The following is a 7,295-nucleotide window of genomic DNA, read 5'->3' as shown; positions in this document are numbered from 1 at the left end:
GCATGTGTGTGGGGGGGTGCTGGGGATTTAGGTCACACTCAGCAATGCTCAGGTGTTACTCCTGGATCTGATCTCAGAAATTACTCCTGGTGTTACTCTGGGGACCATATGGGATGCCTGGTGCAAGGCAAGTATCCTTTATACTATTATTCTGGTCCTACCAGGCAGGGCCCTTTCTTTCTTTCTTTCTTTCTTTCTTTCTTTCTTTCTTTCTTTCTCTCTCTCTCTTTTTCTCTCTTTCTCTCTTTCTCTTTCTTTCTTTCCTTTTTTTCTTTTGCTTTTTGATTCACACCTGGCAATGCACAGTGGTTACTCCTAGCTTTGCACTCTGGAATTACTCCCGGGGGTGCTCGGGGGACCATATGGGATGCTGGGAATCAAACCCGAGTTGGCCATGTGCAAGGCAAATGCCCTACCCTACCCTCTGTACTATTGCTGCAGTCCCAGGGCCCTTTGTTTCTTAAGAACCAGTCTTGGGTGGAGCTTGGAAGGTATGCACTCATAGTGAAATGGGGAAATTCAGATCTAAGGGTCATTTTCTGGCAAGATGAGCACTCAGAGGCTCAAGGTGGGCTGACCTTTATCTGGGGATGTGTGTGGTTATGGGTCCTCCATTATAGAGGTACTGGGTGCAGAGAAGACTGGTGTGTCTAGTGATGAATGAAACAGCAGAAAAGGCTAGTGAGAGAAGAGCTATAGAGGCAACTGCTTTGAGTGAGAAACTGGAGGATATTTAAAGATTTTTTTCGTTGTTTGTTTCTTTCTTTTTGTGGATTGGGAAGTGTAATCTTCATCTTTGTCGAGTAGTGTTCTTTAACAAAAACGTGACAGATTTAGGACGTGGCACATAATTGGTATGCCAGGTGCTTGGGGCTTCAAGGTGGCAGTGTGGGATGAGGTTGGCCAGGATAACCTGGAAGCTCATTTGTGTCTCAGCATTCATACTAAAACCTGTATTTCCCTTGCTACTTTCTGGTTTGAATGAGCCTTTAGTAAAAATTTCTGTAGCCTCAGATAGAGAAGAGAGTACCAAATGAAGGGTGTTGTGAGGGCCCTCCCAGGGTGGGAGAAGCATGCTAAAAGTAGTCGATAGACCAAACATGATTGCCACTCAAAGCCTCTCTTGCAAAACACAGTACCCAAAAGAAGAGAGAGAGAGAACAAGGGGGAATACCCTGCCACAGAGGCAGGATGGGACCGGGGGGGGGGATGAGGGTGGGGGGGATGCTGGGACCCATGGGGATGGATGACGGGCACTGGTGGAGGGATGGGGACTTGATCATTGTATAACTGAAACCCAAGCACAAAATTTGTAAGCCTATAACTGTACCTCATGGTTTTTCACTAATAAAAAAAAAATTTCTGTAGCCCAAATAATTTTATTTTATGATTTTATCATCTTAATATGTTCCAGCTAATGTTATTTACATTTACCTTTATCTCTTAAGTTTTAATTTTTTATTGGGTTATTCTTTTTTTTTAATGAAGTGATCTCATTCATTTTATCTTGGCCATCTTTTATAGTCCTAGTATTTTGAGTGTGCACCATTCGACTTGTCAATTTTGTTTTCCAGCACTTTTTTGGTATTTCATTTTCATTATGTATTAAACTAATAGGATTTTTACTTTTTACATTGCCAAAACTGTGTTTGTCCTTTCAGCATTTTTTATTTTATTACTGTCATAGATGGCAGTACCGATGTCTGGTTTCATATTGTAGTTGCCTGTTCATTCTCGCACAGATCCTGACAGTGTTGTGGACCAAAAGGGGGCCCTTAAATCTTTATAGAGGGTAACTAAGTGCATGAATCATTTATGTCCTGTCACTGACTTGGGGCTTGGACATTTTATATTTCAAACATTTAGGTCTAGTCTTTATCTCCTGCTACTATGTCAGGAATTGCCACCACCATTCCTCATCTGACTCACCACATTCTCTCCTATCTCCTTTCTTCCCTCCAATTTATTCTCTAGCTTAAAGTAATACTTCATAACATCGAAAAACTATTCAAACACGCTTCAACGTACTTTGACTAAATTGTAAATTATGACAGATGTTGGGTATTAACCCTATGTGTTTTAGGCTCTATTAGTGAATTGTCCCTTTTCTTCCTCGCAGAGAAGCTTACAGTGCTTACAGAGCACCCCTAATCTCTTCGATTTATCTTTTTAACCTTTCCTCTGTGCTTCACCTCTCATTGTCACAATTCCCCAAGTCAGCATTGGTTACTTGTAAGACAAACTATCTAGTGACTATAAACTTTGTATTTGTAGTGAATTACTTGCTTTTCTATTTCCCCTATAGCCTTTTCATATTTTACTATAGAGCAATGCTCTTTGCTTAAAAAAAAAGACCGTTAATGCTGTACTCCTAATATTTGGGAGTTGACTGACTCTGAAATATATCTATGCCTGGGCATCTGACATAATTACTTGACTCAGGTTTAAGTTGTAGTTCCAGTGGGGGAGTCCTCCCTGTGGGATCTGGATGAACCCGGGGCGAGTAGCAAAGCTACCCAGCATCCAAATGGGACAGGCTAAAGGTAAAGGTAAAGGTAAAGGCCCTCCCGTTGATCGTCGATTTGCTCGAGCGGGCCCAGTAACGTCTCCATTGGAGACTTTGTTGTTACTGTGTCTGGCATATCAAATACTCTCGGTAGCTTGCCGGGCTCTTCGAGAGGGGCGGAGGAATCGAACTCGGGTCGGCCATGTTGGCCGCTTGTAAGGCGAACGCCCTACCCGCTGTGCTATTGCTCCAGGCTAGAAAGCATAAAAGCACTGTCTTGATGCAAGCCCTTATGACTTAAGAGACAGGACACCCATCGGGAACCTGAGGACTTAGTCTGGCATTTATGGTAAAAACCTTGCTTTCCCTCAGAGCCCAGAGAACTAAATCTTGGAATCTATATGTCTTATTGTGTTTATCCAAATAATAGCAAGTATTAATAACTAAACTCAATTGTTTAATATTTACTTGTGTATAGGGAAAGAGAAAAGCATTGTAATGCTAGTCACCTCTGGGCAAATCTCTCCAAGTAACCCCTGGGAGATAGAGTATCTTCTTGAGTTAATCTCCCCAAAAGAATTATCTCCACGGAAATGCTTTACCTCTGTAAATGATCTATCATGCCTATGTGCAGTCTTATACCTCAAACCCTTTCAGATGGTCTATAAGCATGCTAACAGCTCTGCATTAAACGGGCCATTTTGGTCATCAGTGTATGGTCCCCTCGTCTCTTTACTCCTCTGCTGGGGAGTCCCTGGAGGCAGTTCTCATTTGCCAAACAAACGCATCATGCACTCACATTTTGCACTCACAACATATAACACAGATGAATTTTTATTGCACCTTCTACTGAATATACATTCATTTTTATGCAAGTTTCTTTAACTCTGCAGGAGCATTTTAGTTTGGTGAAGTCCCATTTGATATTTTTGCTCTTGGAACCAAATTCTCAAATTTGTAAATTAGGTCAGTGTCAAGGAGTTCAAGATCTATGTTTTCTTCTCTTTTTTTTTTATGATTTCAGGTCTTATGTCCAATTTTTAATCCATATTGAATATATTTTTGTGTATGCTGTTAGTAGTCTTATTTCATTACTTGCTTGTGGCTATACAGTTTTCTCAACACCATTTGTGCCTGTTTTAGAAATTAGTAATGTTGACTCTATAGAATGTTTTTGAAATTTTTATCTTCCTTTTAAATTATGGAAGAGTTTAAAAAGGATAGCCGTGTTCATTCTTCTTTGAGAGTTTCAAAGATTTGTCAGCCAAGCCATCTAGGTCACAGACTTGGCTATTTTGGGAGGATCTTAACTACTGTTTCAACTTCCTTCTTCCTTTTGTATTTTTTCGGGTTTTCTATTTTATCCTGATTCAATCTTGGAATGTTTGTTTTAAAGAATTCGTCCATTTGTTCTGATTGCCATTATTTTTCATATAACACTCTTCGGTTATACTACATATTTCTATAGTATCTACTGTGTTTTCTCTTCATTCTTGACGTTATTTATGGGTTTTTTCTCTTTATTGTGTGACTAAAGTTTTCTCTATTTTGTTATATTTTAAAAACAACTTTTTAGATCTTTGGAATTATTTTTTGATTGCTTTATCTCCATTTTGATCATTTATATTCTTATTTTCATTATCTTTCTTTTACCAAATTTTATGTTTTCTAGCTCCTTTGAGTATAAGCTTAAATTTATTAATTTTTTTCTTATTTCCTAAGGTAGATATTTATTGCTATAAACTTCCCAGTACAGCTCTTGCTGTATCCCATAGGTTTTGATACATTATATCTTCATTTTAATCTATCTCAAGCTATTTTTAAATTTTTTATTTGATTTCCATCTTGTCCTAATAGTTGTTTATCATAATGCTCTTTCTTCTTTATAAATATGCTTTTTTCACTGTATTTCTTTATTTCTATTTTTTACTACTGATACAATGCTGAGCCTCCTGCCCCCCGCGCCTGGCTGTCCTCGCTGGGGCCCCTTGGAGGGGAGCGGGTTGAGTTTCCCTCCCTCCCACCCCCATCCCTGACCAGGGCTCTGGCAGCCGAAGACCTCCAGAACCAGCCACCACCATCCTGAGACCACTCTCCACACATGAAGGTACCGTCAGAGGAAAAAAGGCATGTGGGTCCCGGGGCTGAGATCTCCAAGCCTACTCGGCCCGGGGCTGAGCATCCTCCACCCAGTTCCTCCAAATTCCAGTAGGCAGGGGTCACACCCACCAACTGGCCCCCTGGCGCCGTGTAATTCCATCAATGGCCAAGACTATAAAACCCAGCTCCCGGAACTGTGTGGCAGCATTCGCAGGCCGTGCAACATCTTAATATCTTATTCTTACTTTGGACAAACTGGCAGGCTACCGAATGCAACCTGCCCACACTGCAGAGTCTGGCAAACTCCCCGTGGTGTACCCAATATGCCAAATACCAGTAACAATGATGGGTCTCATTCTCCTAACTCTGAAAGAGCCTTGAATATGGCACTTTTTAAAAAATCTCAGGGTTAGGACGAAGGAGATGTTACTGGGGCCTGCTCGAGGCAATCGACGAGTAACAGGATGGTTGTGACCGTGATCGATCGTGATGCAAAATATGTTTAATATTTTTTTCAGCCTTACTAATTTATGAAGTCTTGTTTCTTTCTCAATATATTTTTTAATATTCAGAATATTCCATGAGCACTGAAAAAATGTATATGGTTGCTTTTTAAATATCTATAAGTCTATCACATCTAAATTTTTGTTTAAAGCAATTGTTCCTTATTAATTTTCTGTTTGGATGCCCAGTCCATTACCATGGTAAGGTATAAAAGTTCCCTAGTATTATTGTTCATTTATTTATTATTTTTATTGTTTTACTTACACTTAATTTAAAAAAGAATTTAAGTTTTTGTCAGTGTCTCTCTTAGAGTTTTAATATTTGCTTTCTATATTTTGGTGGTGCTGGAGCGATAGTACAGTGGGTAGGGCATTTGCCTTGCACGTATCCCACCCGGGTTTGATTCCTCCGCCCCTCTCGGAGAGTCCAGCAAGCTACCGAGAGTATCTTGCCAGCATGGCAAAGCCTGGCAAGCTACCCTTGACGTATTCTATATGCCAAAAACAGTAACAACAAGTCTCAAAATTTGTTGTGAGATGTTACTGGTGCCCACTCAAGCAAATCAATGAACAATGGGAGGACAGTGCTACAGTGCAGAGCTATATTTTGGTGCTGCCATGTTCACTGCATTAATAAATATTAGCACAGCGGGTAGGGCGTTCGCCTTACAAGCGGCCAACATGGCCGACCCGAGTTCGATTCCTCCGCCCCTCTCGGAGAGCCTGGCAAGCTACCGAGAGTATTCGATATGCCAAACACAGTAACAACAAAGTCTCCAATGGAGACGTTACTGGGCCCGCTCGAGCAAATCGACGATCAACGGGAGGGCCTTTACCTTTACCTTTACCTTTTTACCTATAATTTCTTGTTATATTAATCCTTTTGTTGTTATATAATGTCCATCTTTGTCATTTGCTTCTTTTTATAGTCTGGAAGTCTATTTTATCTACTATAAATATACTGGGGTTTTTTGTTACAGTTTTTTTTATTATTATTCTTGGCTCAGCATACCAGTTTCTATCTATATTTGTCTTTATAGCCTAAGTGAGAATAATTTAAACAGTGTATAGTTGTTTTTTTGAAAAAAAAATCAATTCAACCATTCTGTGTTTTTTGTTTAAGAGTTCAATTCATATACATTTGGGCTAATTATTGTTATATAAAGGCTTTCTACTACCACTAAAATGTTTATTTAGGCACTGTCCCTTGTAATACTATTACTAGTAATGTTTCGGGTACACATTGAGTGTTAGCATCTTTCACTAATGTCTCAAGATCCTTTTTACATTCCTATTACACTCTTAGCTAATTTGTTATATAGGAAGATTCCTCATGGTCTACGATCATTGCTATATCTTATTCCCTATTTATTCTTATTTCACATGTATGAGATCATTTGGTATTTGTCCTCTCTGTTTTTCTTGGTCATCTTTTTGTGAACTTTTTTATTTATTTATAGAGCCTGGCAAGCTACCGAGAGTATCTGACCCACACGGCAAAGCCTGGCAAGCTTCCTGTGACATATTCGATATGCCAAACACAGTAACAAGTCTCACAATGGAGACGTTACTGGGCCCACTCAAGCAAATCGATGAATAATGGAAGGACAGTGCTACAGTGCTATTTTTTGGTGGGGGGAGAAGCTTGAGTCACAGTTGCCTGTGCTCAGAGATTACTCCTGACCCCTATGCTCAGGGATCACTTCTGTTGATATTTGGGCATCATATATGATGCTAGGGATTGAACTGAGGTTGACTGCATGCAAGTCAAAGTACTTTGCATTCTGTACTCTCTCCCAGCGTTCTCTATTTTTTTAAAAAAAATTTTATATCATAGAACCCCTTTCAGCATTTTTTTGAAGGCAATATATTATTGAAAAAATCATACAGCTTTTGTTTGTATGAGAGGACAGATGTATATCCTTATACCTGAAAGAGCATTTTACAGGATATAGTACCCTTGGTGACAGTTTCTACCTTTAAGTATTTTGAATCTGTCATTTTACTGCCACCTGGTTTTTGAACTATTTCTACTAGGAAGTATGATAAATGGCTGATGGGAATAATTTTACAAGTTACCTTTTGATTTTTTTTTCACAGTATTAGGGATAACCCAGGTCTCATACTTGCAAGCCTAGCACTATGTTGCTGAGCCTTGTTCCAGCCTGTTACTTGATTTTTTAAAA

The sequence above is a fragment of the Sorex fumeus genome, unplaced genomic scaffold (genome assembly GCF_029834395.1).
Source record: "Sorex fumeus unplaced genomic scaffold, SorFum_2.1 ptg000035l, whole genome shotgun sequence".
In the NCBI taxonomy this organism is placed as follows: domain Eukaryota; kingdom Metazoa; phylum Chordata; class Mammalia; order Eulipotyphla; family Soricidae; genus Sorex; species Sorex fumeus.
Note: the sequence above shows the minus strand (reverse complement) of the source record.